The sequence below is a fragment of the Acinonyx jubatus genome, chromosome A2 (assembly GCF_027475565.1).
Source record: "Acinonyx jubatus isolate Ajub_Pintada_27869175 chromosome A2, VMU_Ajub_asm_v1.0, whole genome shotgun sequence".
Lineage (NCBI taxonomy): Eukaryota > Metazoa > Chordata > Mammalia > Carnivora > Felidae > Acinonyx > Acinonyx jubatus.
The window spans coordinates 119421635-119438633 of record NC_069383.1 but is presented as its reverse complement, the minus strand read 5'-3'; the positions used below and the strand labels follow the sequence as shown (position 1 = coordinate 119438633).

General features: G+C 38.5%; 1 long non-coding RNA gene across 1 annotated transcript in view; it reads left to right on the top strand.

Moving 5' to 3' along the window:
- The first annotated feature begins 2186 nt into the window (after positions 1-2186).
- The window catches only part of LOC128314869 (uncharacterized), a 35854-nt gene continuing 21041 nt past the window's right edge, over positions 2187-16999 (top strand). The window contains exon 1 of the long non-coding RNA XR_008297021.1: positions 2187-2976. This is a non-coding gene — a long non-coding RNA (uncharacterized LOC128314869). The remainder of the gene's footprint in view (positions 2977-16999) is intronic.

Sequence of the window (16999 nt, the reverse complement as noted above, 5' to 3'; positions counted from 1 at the left end):
GACCAGAACATGATTGGGTTTGCCATTTTCTGACCATTGAAGGAAGCAGCTGATTTTCAGGACCTAGGACTCCTATGCAGGGTGTATAGAGTTAGGTGGGGTTAGAATGAGGGAGAATGGAGCTACCAGTTCTTATCTGTCCTTGGTCAGGTTCCTGATCTCAAATAATAAGCTCCCAAGCTCATTATCTTAGATTTAGTCTCATTCACAGAGGAAGAGCTATAGGAGAGGTGACTGTATGGTACATACTAGGGCTCCAAGATGATCTGACATCCCTTCCAGTGACATAAAGTACAGAGAAAACTTTGGAGGAAATGTCAGTGACTCACCTTTTGATGATGATATTCATGAAAGAGAGGAAGGGAGAAAAGGTGATGTAATATCATATCCTTTGAAGCATTCCTATCTTGCTTGGGTCAACATAGTCTAAAGGAAGCTCAAAAAAGAAAGGAATGAGAAGAAAAAAACCCAAAATAAAAACATACATCAACATCAGTATTGCCTACCAACCATCATGGAGACCAATATTTTCCTTAGCACCATAGGACATTTTGATTTTCCAGAGACTAAGCCTACGTATGTGTATGTATATGTGTGTGTGTATGTGTCTGTATTTATGTATATATTACATATATATAATGTGTGTGTATGTATGTGTGTATATGTATGTGTATATATTACATATATATATGTGTGAATGTATGTGTGTATATGTATGTGCGTATATACATACGCACATACATATACACACATACATATACACACATACATACACACACACACATATATATTGTAGAGGTCGAGGAGTCCTGAGAAATACATTTAGAGAAAGAGAAAGGATTTTGAGTACCTTGTATTTTTAAATTTGCAGACACAAGGCTGATAGGTAAGGAGAGGGAGCAGTTTAGAGATTTCTGTGTTCTTTGTAATCAAAAGATTAGTTGTAATGGGTTCCTGCACTCTCCTGGCTGGACCTTTGAAGGTAGAACCCATTAATTCTCCTTCATAAATAATTTTTATTCCCATGCTCTGTAATTCTAGTTGCATAACAGAAGATTAGGATAGGCATGTGGGTAGATACCTTTCTGCACTCTTGGAGTATTGGTATTTGCCCATTTAACTTATGTGATGGAAAAGAAATTTTTTGCAGTATGAAAACAAACAACCTGATGATCTCTGTAATCCACAGGTACAGGCTTTCTAAACTTCAAAGCAAGCTCATGAAAATTACTTGAGAGCACTTCAAAGTTGTCTACCCAAGGTGCTTTTCCTGCATCCCTTCCACCCTACTCTTCTGCTACCTTACATTCCATCTCTCCTGAAATATTTACTCATTCCTTGAACCCACCATGTTCTTTCATGTCTCAATGTGTTTGTGTATCTGGTGAGATCTCCTCATTAAATAATTCCAGCTCATCAACTGCACCTCTTACCTAGCTATTTTGGAAAAGTCTTTGCCAATTTCTTACAAAGTTTAAACATATTTACCAAATGATCCCAAAATTCCACTCCTAGATACATACCTCACATAAAGGAAGACATAGGTCCACACAAAGATCTCTACTGGAATGCTCATAGCAGCTTTATTCAAAATAGCCCCAAACTGGAAACATACCAAATGTTCATCATCTGGTGAATAACTAACCATATTAGGGTACATTCAGAAAATTGAATACAATTCAGCAATAAGAAGAAATAAATGACTGATACCTGCAACAAAAGGGACAAATACCAAAAAGCATTATGCTAAGTCACAGAAGCTGGATACTAAAGGCTATATACCATGTTACTCCATTTATATGACATTTTGAAAAAGGCAAAACTATGGGGACAGAAAGATCAGTGATTTCTAGGGCCTGGAGTTAGGGGGAGGGTATAGACAGTAAAAGGTCACAAAGACAAATTTTGGGGTAACAACTCTTATATTTTGGTGGTGCTGGTGGTTACATGACTATATTTGTAAAGTCATCAACCTGTGCATTTAAAAAGGATGAATTTTTACTGTAAGAAAACCGTTCCTCACATTGTACTTGAGAAATTCTGGGCCCCAAATTGTGTTGTTACTTCTTCTCTGATCCCTTTTAGACACAGCCATTTGTAGCCATAAGTTCCACTATAACACTCATCACCTGAAACTTGAATATGCATGCACATCACCTGAGGATTGTGTTAAAATGAAGACCACAATTCATCTGGAGTTGTGCTGGAAATGTTGTGACCAGGCCTGAGGTGATGCTTGTACTGCAGGGCTGCAGACCATCCTTGGAGTAGATGGCTTTATGCAACATGATGCAGTTTCTGATCTTGGAACCTTAAATCCTTAGTAGTGATTGGGTTGCCCTTGTGGTCCTTGGTATTGAATATTGTCTTTCTCTTAAGCAACTTAAGAGAACTCAAGGCCTTCACTCCTCCTTAAGCGCACATAGGAACATCACAGGATGTGATATTTTTCTGTACCTCTTTCCACTGTGAGCTTCTCAAAGTCCAACTCTGTGTGTTTTTCAGCATTTGCGTTTTTATACCTGACCACTGGCTCCTAATAGACACTCAGAAAAGCTCTGTGGAATGGATGGGTGGAGGCAGAATACCATAAATCATAAACAATGAGGTTCTTCTTCTAAACAGTAGTAACTGGAAGAATCCCAGACTTCTGAGCAGAATCAGAGTTCAGTTAGCGCAGGGACCAAGTCATGAGACCAGACCCCAGAATCAGTACATATCAGAAGTTAACTTATATTTGCTGTCTCTAGGCCTGTGTGTTCCATAGAGTCCTTTCCTTTCTCTGGCAGAGGCTGGCCCATAGTCTTCTCTTCCACCTTACTGGCCCATTGTCTGGTATCTGTCATTATTGTCATAGTGCTGTTGATTGACATTAATCTGCTGTTGTACTAATGACCCATTTCATGTTGGATCTCCAGAGTTGTAGGCGTGACTGATATTGGTATGCATGGAGCTCTTTGCCGGAGAAATCTAAAGGTAAGCCTTGTGGGTGTTGGAGCTTCTTTAATGGGTGGTCCCTGGTCAGAAAACATAAATTTCAAACCTGGTTTCACCACTATTTTTGTGATTTGGCCAAGTCACATACTCCATCTAAGCCTCCATGCCCTCATCTGAAAAATAGGCAAACCTGTTTCTCATCCTGTTCATCACAAAATTTGAGGCATATGATTCCTAAAACCTTACCGCTTCTACTTTAAGTAGTATGAGGATTTAAAAATATCTTAAATCCTTGTTATTTAGCTGGATAAAACCCAAGTCCAGATGGTTGGTGTTCCCTGAATGATGTACTCTTTACATATGAGAACTTGATTTGCCAAGTTACCTCCCCTATTTTCATCTCACATTCATGCCCAACAGATTTATTTAGGGGGGAAAACATTGTATGAAAATAACCTCACAATAAGGGCACTTGCTGAAACTTTTCTGATCATGCTAATTATTGACTTCAAACTTGCATGGTTTCAAATGGACAGCTGTGTATAAATATTAATTTTTCTTTGAGGGCTTCAAAAAAAGATTTTCTTCAGTAGTTTTGTTTTCACAACACAATCAAGAGAATTAGTGGTTCTGACAAAACAGCAATTAAATGTGTGCCATATCTCAGCTTGTAAAGTGACATGCAGTTTCTGGAAACAGGACATCATTTTAAATGGAATTTGTTTGCTTCTTCATATTATTGATTGAAACAATTATGATCTCAGCCCTTTGCTCTTTTTCAACAATTTCACTTCAGAATCCTTTCTTAACTTCTTTTGAGGTAACCTTTCAAAGGAGCCAAGATATTCTTTCTTGCCTATTGTCCTGACATTTATTACCTAACATATCTTAATTTTTCCTAGCTTTCGTCCGATTTCTGCCCTTCATGTCTCTTTCACATTTTGGATCATTTGTAGATCATTTCATTGTAATTTTCAGTACCATCTAGTTAGGATGTGTGACCAGCATATCACCTGACCTCTAAATATTCATGGTCCCTTTTCAGCTGCTAAGTGGTTTCCTAGCCATGACTATATTTCCCAGCATGCTTTGCATCTCACAGAACTGTAAGACTAGTTCTGGGCAATGGAATATGAGTGGAAGTGGTGTGTCACTTCTTGAAGAGATTAAGGATCTGGCTTGCCTTCCACATGATCTTTCTTCATTTGCCACCTCAATGGGGCAAGGCTCAAAGGATTAGAGAAGAGTGAGTCCTCAAATAAAGATGAGGTGATCTTGATGCATAGAGGACCATGTTGAAGGCTGTCAGACATGCCAATATTAGGTATCCAGGAAAAGGAAATAAATTTCTATAATGTTCCATCACTGGGATTTTGGAGTTTATATCCTGTGGCAGCTAATGTTACCTTCACTATCCCAAAATGTTATCAGATCTGTGTTTTTAATTTCAGGTTTTTGTCTCGTTTTCAGCATGATATCATTTAGGGCTTTTAAAATAACATTTTCTTGGGCCACCTGGGTGGCTTAGTGGTTGAGCTTCTGACTTGAGGTCAGGTCATGAGCTCATGGTTCATGAGTTCAAACCCTGCATCAGGCTCACTGCTATTAGCACAGAGGCAGCCTCAGATCTTCTGTCCCTCCCTGTCTCTGCCCCTTCACCCCTTCCTCTCTCAAAGATAAATAGATACTAAAAAATAAAATAACTTTTTCTTTTTTCCAGCTTACTTTATTAAAAGAATACGATATATAATACATATAACATACAAAATATATATTGACTATTAATGTTATTGCTGAGGCTCCCAGTCAACAGTATGCTGTGAGTAGTTAAGCTTTTGGGAAGTCAGAAGTTACACTCAAGGGTTTTGATTGTGTGGGGTGCTGAGGGAATGACATCCCTAACTCCTGCGTTGTTCAAATGTCACCTATACAGGGAAATTGGTGGACTAGAAGAGAAGCAGAGTCTAAGGAACCAAATAATAGACAACACAGAATTGAGTAGGTGTGAGAGTTTACTAGGATGATTTGTTACAGTTCTGTTTATTGAAGAAGGGCCTAGAGGATTCGACACTGATACAATTTTTTAGGAGACAAGTTTGGATCTTGTTCTCAGGTGTGCCCCAGTTTTGCTCAGGTGGAAAAGGCTGCTGAATTATTTTGTATTTGTGAGCAGAGAGTGCAGGAGATAATAGCTAGTTGAGGAGGACATTGTGTCATGTGGGTACAGCAGGGTGAAACGGAGAGTTGAATAAGAAGAAACAGACTTAGATTCCAGACCTAGCTCTGCTCCTCTGCTTCTGTTACCTTGATTTGGTTATTTAATCTATGCCTCAATTTATTTACCTGTAAACTTGGTATAATGACACTTTTCTTGTAGTAATAACACAGAGCAAAAGGTAAATTACTTAAGTGCTTGGCACAGAACCTAGAACATGTGTCAAACGTGAACTATTACCAGTCTTTTTGCTTTTAAGCAAAACTGGTACGTGATGATAAACTTTCACTGCTGGGTCCTCACCATCCAGAATAGTGCCTAGCACATGGGGGTTCAATAAATAATGGTTATCTGAAAGAACAGATACGGTTTTTATTCTGTTTTCATTTTCATGTACTACTGTAAGCATTTTCCTATTATTTGCAAAAACATGATTTTAGAATTGTTGCTGCGATCAATATTTAATAAACACATTTAGAGCTCCTCTATCCAATTGTGAGCTTCTCTCTTCAATGTTGTCAGTAAGTAATCACTTTTCCTAAAAATGCTGATGTTGACCAATATATTTTTGCAATTTCTCTTAGGGTAATATATCTACAGCCTGCAGCATATTCTTTTGAACACTGACAAGGGTGGAAAATTGTCAACCTTTGCAGGTGTATTAGATTATTGGAAATAGTCACAAGTCACTCCTGGCCACATTGTTGAATATGAAGAATGATTTGTCTTGATGAAATGTAAAGAGCCTAATGTGGCACAGATTGTAAAATGACTCTGATTTCACAAAGAAAAACTCCAAAATTGCACCAACCAGAAGAGTTCATGTTAGAATGACTGGGCAGCCACACAAAGTGGCTGCTTTGAAAAAAGAAGACCCGTTTGAAGGTGTTTCTTTAATTTTAAATCCTACATCAGGGGGTGCCTGGGTGGCTCAGTCACTTAAGCGTCTGCCTCGTGGTTTCAGCTCAGGTCATGATTTCACAGTGAGATCGAGTCCCACGCAGTCTCCTTGCTGACAGTGTGGAGCCTGCTTGGGATTATTCCTTTGCCTTGCTCTCTGCCCCTCCCTGCTCTCTCTCTTTTCTCTCTCTCTCAAAATAAATAAACTTAAAAAAAATTCTACAACTGGTCGGGGAAAACCATTTAATTTTTAAGAGATGCTTCTTGGTTCAACTCTCATTATGTTTGCCTCTGAAAATAAAAATCCTTGTTTTGGCTTTTTTTGGCTAAAGGCCCTAAAGGGAATTCTGTTGAGAGTTGAATATGGAAAATATTTCTCAGTAATTTCTCATTTCCAGAAGGTTAAATAATTGAGAAAATTAGAGTACTTCCAAATAAAGACTTTAAAGAATAGATCTTTGGAGTCCTACTGTTTGAGAGTTGATCCTACAGTGATATTAAAGAGATGGTAAGACCATAGTTTTCTGGGAAATAAAAGCTTCGAGAGAATGGCAATGTCATCATCAGTATGTAATGCCTTGTAATAAATTTTAAGGGTTTGGAGAGAGAGCCGGGTAGGGTTGTCCCATTGCCTGATACTCATCACCATCTTTAGAGGGTGATAAAATTATTTATATTCCTATAACTCTTCACAGTTTACAAAGCAGTGTCATATACTGTGTTCTGTTTGATTCTCTCAACATGCTAAGTGGGCATGATTATCTCTAATTTCCAGATGAAGTAACCTGAGGCTAAACGAGCCTGTGACTTGCCTAAGGTCAATTAAACAATGATTGAGCTTGGACACTAAGAGAAATTTGCAGTGTTCTTTTTTTTTATTTATTTATAAACATCTGATTATTTTGATTCATTGTTTTTTTATTTATTATAAAATGGGTTTTCAAAATGCAAAAAGTGGTATGAAATGTCAATTGAACCATGATTGGAAAAGTAACAAAGTAAAAACAATTGTTGCTTTGATTTGAGTGCTAACATTTATGGAAGTCTAAGTGCTTAGGTTTGGTAACCCAGACAGGGACCTCACCCTTTCTCATTTTATGACTGGGAATTTAACAGTCTTGTTGATTCTGAAATTAACTTCCTCTCCATGTTAGACATATTTTATTTTTTTAACGTATTTTTTAAAGTTGATTTATTTATTTTGAGTGAGACAGAGACAGTGCAAGTGGGGGGAGGAGCGGAGAGAGAGGAGAGAGAGAGAGAGAGAGAGAGAGAGAGAGAGGACTTCAAGCAGGCTCCACATTTCCAGTACAGAGCCCCATGTGAGGTTTAAACCACGAAGCTGCAAGATCATGACCTGAGCCGAAACCAAGATTTGGATACTTAACCGACTCAGCCACCCAGGCACCCCTAGATATATTTTACTGTATCATCAGATGAGACTAATTTATTTTTCCACTGAAATTTTTGACGCATTAGATACTTTAAAATGACATTTTTGGCTTTACATTTTTGCCTAAATGCAAAGAAAATTACCTCCTGACTAAAGCATTATGTTTCATTGGGGAGGCTGCTGGTAAATACATGTGATGATGAACTAGAGTGTCTTTCAGCCTATCCCCAACTTTTGATGATGTACTCTCCCTTCTAACAACACTTATACAACGTGGTTATATGTTGGGCATGTAGCACTTTGTAAAATGGGGGAAGCAGAGTAGTATATAAATTTTCTCATGGTAGCATTAAAGCTATTTTATTGGTTTATCCTGGAAACCACTGCCTTTTCTCGTCAAGAAATGATTTCGACAGCATTGGAAGCCTTCTTTCTCTAACAAAGCTTGATGAGAGACGCCTGCATTCTTGTCATGAGGCCATGTTGTTTAAAAAATATTGTGACCTATTTTTCTTTGCCTTGAATTCTTGGTTTTAAAACATAACCTCTGCACTGGGGACTTCAACTGTATCCAAAATACTTGATACCTTGGAAAATAAAGTGAACAGTGTGACACTGTAATTAGGTAGATGTTATAGCAAATAGATGATTGTGATATTTACGTATAACATAACAATTTTATTGAAATGGAATTTTTTCCTACAAAATTAGTTTGTTATTATGGAGAGTGGTATTTATCCACACATCCCAAAATTAGCTAAGAGTATAAAACCCTTATTCTCAGTACCTTAACATCATAGTGTTTTACTCGGGTGGCAATTCTGATGGTTTAATAGTCTTCTAGGTATGTATATGTTTGCATAATTTTTTTAAAAAATGTAAAATATACCCCATTTTTGAATTTTACAAGTAAGTATCTCTCTATTTTTCTGCATCATTTTTACAAGCATCGATTTAAATAGCTGTGGACTAGACATGCAGTAGTTCTCTGTATCATTCCCTATTTATTGTTTATGTGTTGGTGCTTCTTCACCATCGCAAGTAATGAGGCCATAGGGACCTGAATAGTGGTTTCCGGTTTTCTCATTGCCTTTGTTTCTTCCTCCACAAACCTTATGACATCATAAATTTTCTTTCTCTTGAAAAATTGTCTAAGCAGCTGCCTCCAGGTGGAGGCCAGTGTACTCTGCTTAGGAGGCTGTTCAACTGAATCAGCCAGGCCAACTACCAACAGTCATTGTGGACCTTGCCTCAAATGTCACTCCTTCAGAGAGCCTTTCTCTGTTTATTGGAGGTGGAATTGTGGCCCTGCCCTGATTCTCCACCACCAACACCCTCCAAAGGTATGTCAAAATTCTCATCTCCAGTTCCTTTGAATGTAACTTTATTTGGAAATAGGGTTTTTGCAGATATAGTCAAATTAAGGTGAGTTTATGAAGGTTGGCCCTAATCCAACTAGCAGTGTCTTTATAAGACCAGGAAAATTTGGGCACAGTGACACGCAGAAATTGGATATCTGTGTGAAGATGAAGGCAGATCGGGGAATTTACTGTCACAAAATGCCCCAGGCCAAGAAATGCTTGGGGCTATCAGAAGTTGAAAGAGGTAAGAAAGGAACCTCCCTTAGAGTCTGTAGAAGGAGCATGACCCTCCCCATACCTCGATTTTAGCCTCTGGCCTCCAAAACTATGAGAGAATAAATTTTGTTGTTTCTGACCACCCAGTTTTTGGTAGTTTGTTACAGCAATTTTAGGAAATGGATGCCCCTCTCTTTCTGAAATAGCATCCACACGCTCCTTACCCCCACCATGTTGGTGTCTATCCTGTTACCCTGCTTTATTGTTCTCATAGTAGTTTGTGAAATTCTCGTGTTGGTTTATGGGTTCCTGTATTTATTTTTTAATTTGTATTCATTGGCTTCCTTGTTTAACACCCTTCCCCTCCTTCACGTAGAGAAACAGAAACCTTATCTGTCATTCTCTATTGTGCCTATAAAACACATTTGTAATAAATAATGAATTATCAGTGAGAAGAGAGGTATTAAGCTGTGATTTACACTTTTTGGGCATTCCAGTGCCTTGCCCCTCTATCTTACGAGGAGGCTGGATAGCTGCTTTTGAACTGAGAGCAGTGCTGGTTTTGAAGTGCTAACTGTGGTTACCTGAAGGGTAGATTTTGAAAACTTGTATTCAGTGTTAGGCACTGTGGAAGCTGCTGCCCTAGATCCAGGAGTCAAAGGTGGCAATATTAGAGATTAAATTACATCCAAAGAAAGCAATGGAAGAGCACTTTCGTATCTCTTATCTACTGAATCTTCTAAAAATCACAAAAATGTAGATCAGTAAGACTGACACATAGGCCCTTGTGCCTTTATTGCTGTACTTGATTTTGATTTTAGTGTGGTAGGATAAGTACTAATTAGGATGTTTCCGTGATAACTGCTACCCAGAGAACCTCCTTGGAATCTGCTCCCTCACATACGGAACTTGATTGCCCTGTGTAGAAATAGAAACAGAGGTGGACATCAGATGTGACCATTAGACTTGAAAGAAGGTATTGCCCAAGAATGAGACAGAACCATTTTGGTGCATTATTTAAGTAAAGATTCTTATTCTTGAAGAAGATGTGATATATGGTAATGGGAAGGAATGAGAAAGTGGGACCTTTATGGAGAGGCCCCTCTTGCTTACCAAGAATTTGGATGTTCCAGAATTAATGCCAGGAAGCTGCATGGAAGTTTGGGTACACAGAGTTACCCTTCTTTTAAAGAGCCTTTGATCACTATTGGTCAAACTGCATTTGTCCAGGGAAAAGTGGCATTCTTCTCTACCCAATCTTCCCAATTTCCCATTTGACTCATCATAGTATGACCCCCTTTATGAGGCTAGCCAAATTGAGGAGAGTATGAAGAGAAAACCTTGTTGCTGATCAAGGTGAGAGTATACAGAATCTCTTTATTTTTTAAAAAAATTTTAATGTTTATTTATTTTAGAATGAGGGAGAGAGAGAGAATGAGTGAGTGAGTGAGGAGGAGGGCCAGAGAGAGAGGGAGACACAGAATCTGAAGCAGGCTCCAGGCTCTAAGCTGTCAGCACAGACCCTGATTCAGGACTTGAAATCATGAACTGTGAGGTCATGACCTGAGCCGAAGTCAGAGGCTTAACCAACTAAGCCACCCACGTATCCCCAGAATCTCTTTGATATTACCCATTCAACTAGAACATCAGTAAAAACCACCATTGACATTATATTACCTTTAACATATTTTCTTAATATCTATAAAACATGTCACATGTACAATATTAGTTATCATCTGATTCGTGGCTTACAATAGGTACTTTATAAATACTCTTTGGGATGCATGACTGGGTAAAGACTGTTATATTCTTGATGTTTGTTACATTTTTGGGTGCTTTAGAAATGGGAAATGATTTTCTGCTGATGCAATCCCACCTGGGAACTCATTCCGCTTGGCAATGAGTTTAAAAGACAGCTTCCCAGGGCAAAGAAAGGGACTGAGGAGTTTTGCAAAGCCAATTAGACAGCCAGGATTGAGCTGTTCCTTCACGTCTGTGGTCCTAATGTGAAAAGCCTGGCACATTCTTTCAAACCATTCTTTACAAGGAAGCTGAAGTCACAGCTCAAAGATACATGTCAGATCCTGTCTCTCACCTGATTAAAACCACCAAATGGTTTTCCAACACACTTGAAATAAAACCAATGTACTTACCCTATTCTAGAAGCCTATATAATCTGGCTCCTGCCTAAATCCCCAGTCTGATCTATGACATTTTCCTTTTCTCTATATCAGCCATACTTGCCTTCCTTCTGTTTCTTGAACCAAGATGTCATTCTTGCCTTACAGCTTTTATACCTGCTTTTCTTTGTGCATGCCACTGGGTGCCATTGGGAAGTTTTAAGGTAGGAAATGCATATTTGATGAATGAATTCACAGTGACTAACGGTGGCTGGGAATGGTACAGACATAGCCCCTCTAGCCCTTGTGTTATATATTTTCAGTTAAAATATCCCCAAATCATCAGTTGTTAAACCAGCTCCTCTAGAGGAGCTTGCACTTATGTCCAGAGAAATCTTGAGACATTGTCTTACAGAAAAGAGCTTTCTGGTGGCGATTAAAGTATGCATGGTTCACGGTCATTTTGAATAGGACTTCAAAAACCAGGACTCAAAGAAAAAACTAGTGCTCGTGCATTTCGTGTAAGAGTCTATGCTCCTTCTCACATGCGTGTTACGTTAAGAAACTATTCCAGGTAGATACAGCGACGTTTAAAGACTTGAAGGACAGGAAGAGATTTCAGGATTCTTAGTGAGTGGAGCGCCAAGAGAGTCATACTTTGGAAGTGCGTTCAGGGTCGTTTCTATCCCACTGCTCGTTCAGTGTTACGGAGCACAGGATTTGACAAGAATAGTCCAAACAAGCTGTGCCTAAAGAAACCACGAAAGATTGCACCCTTTAACTGGGGATATTAAAATGCTGTGACACTGACCATGGATCAGAGATACCTGTTCATTACAACAACTGTAGATGGCTTTGCTTTTCATTGGTTTTTCCTCAGCTGTTAGATGTGGGTTTGTGTGGAGTCAGATCTGGTAAGTAACTCTAAACTGTGATTTTAGGTCTTGGGGAGGGCTTTCTCTTCCTGACCCAGCAAAATACTTTGCCTGCCTGCTCAGTGGTTTAGAAAATTATTTTAAGAGCAGACAGATTTATGATAGATGTTTACAGTAAAATTCTGTAATCTGAGAATAATGTTGATTTATATTTAATGGCATGAAAATATACACAAGATATATTACTAACTGAAAAACAAAACTAAAAGTACATAGACTTTTGTTCAAAAGTTTTATGACATAGAAAATGATCTATTTTTTCTGCCTTTATTGAGATATAATTGACATAAAACATTGTGTAAGTTCAAGGTATGATATGTGAATTTGTTTCCAAAATGGTTGCCACAAGAAGTCTAATTAACACATTCTTCACCTCACATAATTACCATTTTGCTATTGTTTTTAAGGTGAGACTATTAAAGCTCTACTCTCACAGCAACTTTTTTTTAATGTTTGTTTATTTTTGAGAGTGCAAGTGGGGGAGGGGCAGAGACAGAGGGAGACACAGAATCAGAAGCAGGCTCCAGGCTCCCAGCTTGTCAGCACAGAGCCTGACATGAAAATCGAACTCATGGGCTGGGAGATCATGACCTGAGCTGAAGTTGGACACTTAACTGACTAAGCCACCCGGCTGCCCCATCATAGCAACTTTTAAGTATGTGAAACACTGTTGTTAACTATAGTCACCGTGCTATACATTAGACCTCTCAGAACTTAGTATCTTTTAAAAAAATGTTTATTTATTTACTTATTTTGAGAGAGACACAGAGAAAGTGTGTATACACTTGAACAGGGCAGCGGCAGAATGAAAGGGAGAGAGAATCCCAAGCAGGCGCCACACTCAGCATGGAGCCAGATATCAGGCTCGATCTCACAACTGTGAGACCATGACCTGAACCAAAATCAAAAGTAAGACGCTCAACTGACTGAGCCACCTAGGTGCCCCCAGAACTTACTATCTTATTACTGAAAGCTCATACCCTCTGACTAAAATCCCCATTACCTTCAGCTCCTGTTAACCACTATTTTATTCTTTGCTTCCATGAGTTCAATGTTTTTAGATTTCACATGTAAGTAAGATCATACAGTATTTGTCTTCCTTTGAGTTATATTTCACTTAGCATAACGCTCTCAAGGTCTATTTATACATCTTTGAAAGGATGCAAAGGAAATGAGGTTGGCTATTATATACCTACATGTTAGCAGGGGTAATTTTTGGGTTACAGAGTTACCTGTACCTCCCTTCAAGGTCAGGTCCTAGTGGGTGGTAATGCATAGAAAAGACATGTAGCAACATGGATGGAACTGGAGAGTGTGATGCTAAGTGAAATAAGCCATACAGAGAAAGACAGATACCATATGCTTTCACTCTTATGTGGATCCTGAGAAACTTAACAGAAACCCATGGAGGAGGGGAAGGAGAAAAAAAAAAAAAGAGGTTAGAGTGGGAGAGAGCCAAAGCATAAGAGACTGTTAAAAACTGAGAACAAACTGAGGGTTGATGGGGGGTGGGAGGGAGGGGAGGGTGGGTGATGGGTATTGAAGAGGGCACCTTTTGGGATGAGCACTGGGTGTTGTATGGAAACCAATTTGACAATAAATTTCATATATTGAAAAAAAAAAAAGAAAAGACATGTCTATAGTCATTTGAAAATTGCAAATTTTATCAGTGGTGCCCTCTTTTCAAATCAAATACTATGTGAAGTGCCCATATATAAGACAGATTAAGAATAAAACTGTTCCCCCCCAAAAAAGAGGGGGTGCCTAGGTTGTTCAATCAGTTTAGCATCCACCTCCTGATTTTGGCTCAGGTCATGAATCTCATGATCATGAGATGGAGCTCCATGTTGGGCTCTGAGCTGACAGTGTGGAGCCTGCTTGGGATTCTCTCTGTATCCCACTCTCTGCCCCACCCCCTGCTTGTGGGCATGTGCATGCTCTCTCTCTCTGAAAAAAAAAAAAAAAAGAATAAAACTGTTCTCACTGGAAGAGAGGAGAAGCAGAGCAGATCTTTTTGCACCCTCTTTTCCCCAGTTGCCCTGCAGTGGTTTCCAGGTAACCCCTGGGTGCAAAAGATCCAGGGAACACAGTTTAGATTCCACTGTCCTGGGATGTGGGGAGCATGCCCAGAAATTGCATCTTACAACAATTAGCCTAAAACCAGCTATCCATGTAGTATAAATCCAGCTAACCTGGACTGCATTCCCTCAAGTATGCTGTGGTCACAGCATTCATGGTATTAAACCACAACAGTAAACAAATGCCACAGAATCCTTTATGGACTAAGAGTATCTTTGCATTTCTTAGGTGCCATGAAATTTTAATGTTACAGTGCACACATCTGAAGAGGCCTGTGATCACAAACCCAGCAGGTTTTTGTATAGCCGTTATGAACAAGCACAAATATTGTCACTCAAGAATGGTGGCACGTGATTATTCATCACCGGTGGGGGTGGAGGGATGGGTGCATGGACCCTAGTCTGAGCTTTTGGGAAATTGGATGGAAAAGATTTTTTGAGGGGAGTGGGGAGAAAAGATTTTTACTTGAAGAGCTTCTAGTGTGGTGGCTGCTGAATTCTCTTGCAAGAACTTAGAGGTCCCTGAGGATGGTCTTGCAGAGGCAGAAGATGGATGGCCTCCACACTCTGGATGCCAACCCTAACCTTGAATTACTTAATAATTCCATTTTATATGTTGCTATTCCATTTAAAGCTTCATGTGAAAAAAAATACTATAGAAAAGTGCAAGTTTGAAAATTGTTTAACTTCCCACTTGGCATGTGCTAAAATTGGAAGTGTTACACAATCTAGTCAAGTACTTAATACTGTGAACTCAAAATTGATAAACATAAAAACAAATACTTTTTGTCCATGAGAAGGGAAGGGAAAATTTTATGCATTAGGCTTTCACCTTACTTGTTATCATTTATTGGTCACAAGTGAAAGAATATAAAATTAAAAATGTTTTTTCTTTCAAAAAATTAATTTGGGGGGTAAATTGTAAAAGGTTTGAAAAATACCAATATGCATATCAACAACAATTTACCCACAGATGATTATTCCCACAGTGAGAGAAAACTACCAAGGAACATTAATGGTAGATTTCTTGCTAGTCTCTTTTCTCTACACCTGTGTATGTGCTGATATATATGGCATAGTGGTGTGCATAAAGTTTTATTTTATGTTGTTTTTGTTTTATGTTATATTGGGAGTCTTTCTCCCATCATTAAAGTTTCCATTGTGTGGATATTCCATCCCCTACTGTATTCCTATGTTCTTTTTGGAGGTTTATGTTGTTTTGAATTGTTTACTATTAAGAATAATGTAGGGTGCCTCTTTGTAAAAGAATATTTAATAACATCTCATATTTTTTTTATCAGATAGAGGCCTTAGAAATATTATTGTTGAATATAGGTATAGATTGTTGAGTATAGGCAGGATGAGTATCTCTCTCTCTCTCTTTTTTTTTTTTTTAGCTGACAAGATTTTATTGAAGGGTTGGTTTGCTGAAATGTTGCCATGGTTAAGGAGTCAACAAGGAATGATAAAGTGCCAGTAACTAGCAACAAAGAGGAACCATTACCACTCTTAGGTGTGCAGAGGCCTTGCCATTTGCCAGGGTGGTGAAAACCTGTAGGAACTGCATTGAGGGCTGTGGCTCCAGAGGAAAGCAGCCACTGACAGCACAGAGGCAATGTAGAGGTTTTGTCCACCATGCTGGATTTGTCCATTTCTCCTTGAGGTTGGCAAAGTTTGCTTTATTTTGAGGCTACTTATTTTGGAGCCTACAAGTTTAGAATTATTACCATTTCCTGGAAAATTGAGCACTTTATCCTAATCTAAATATTCTGTCACGAAAAATGCTTTTTGTCTTATAGTAGGGTTGCCGGATAAAATATAGGATTGTTAGTTGAATTTGTATTTCAAATAAACCACAAATACATTTTAGTGTAGGTATATCCTAAATAATTTTAAAAACTATTCATTGTTTGAAACACAAACTTAGCTTACAGAGTCCTGGGTTTTATTTATTTTCAATAAATTTGGCAGCCATGTCTTTTTTTTTTTTTTAATTTAAATCCAAGTTCGTTAACATATAGTGTAATAATGATCTCAGGAATAGAATTTAGTGATTCATCACTTACATATATAATACCCAGTGCTCATCCCAACAAGTGTCTTCCTTAATGCCCCTTGCCTATTTGGCTAATCTTCCCACCCAATAACCCTCCAGAAAGCCTCAGTTTGTTCTCTAATGGTGTGTAAAAGTCTCTAATGGTGTGTCTCCCTCTGTTTTTATATTTTTGCTTCCCTCCCCTATGGTCATTTGTTTTGTATCTTAAATTCCACATATGAGTGAAATCAGATGATATTTGTCTTTTTCTAACTTCGTTTGCTGAGTATAATACACTCCAGTTCCATTCATGTTGTTTCAAATGGCAAGATTTCATTCTTTTTGATTGCCCAGTAATACTCCATTTTGTATATACACCACATATTCTTTATCTGTTCCTCACTCGATGGACATTTGGGCTCTTTCCATAATTTGGCTATTGTTGATAGTGCTGCTATAAACACTGGGGTGCATGTGCCTCTTCGAATCAGCAGTTTTGTATCCTTTGGATTAAAATACCCAGTAGTGCAATTGCTGGGTCACAGGGTAGTTCTATTTTTAATTTTTTTAGGAACCTCCATACTGTTTTCCAGAGTGGCTGCACCAGTGTGCATTCTCACCAGCAGTGCAAAAGGGTTCCACTTTCTTGGCATCCTTCCCAACTCTGTTGTTGCCTGAGTTGTTAGTTTTAGCCATTCTGACTGGTATGAGGTGATACCTCATTGTGGTTTTGATTTGTATTTCCTTGATGATGAATGATGTTGAGCATTTTTTCATGTGTCTATTAGCCACATGTCTGAATGTCTTCT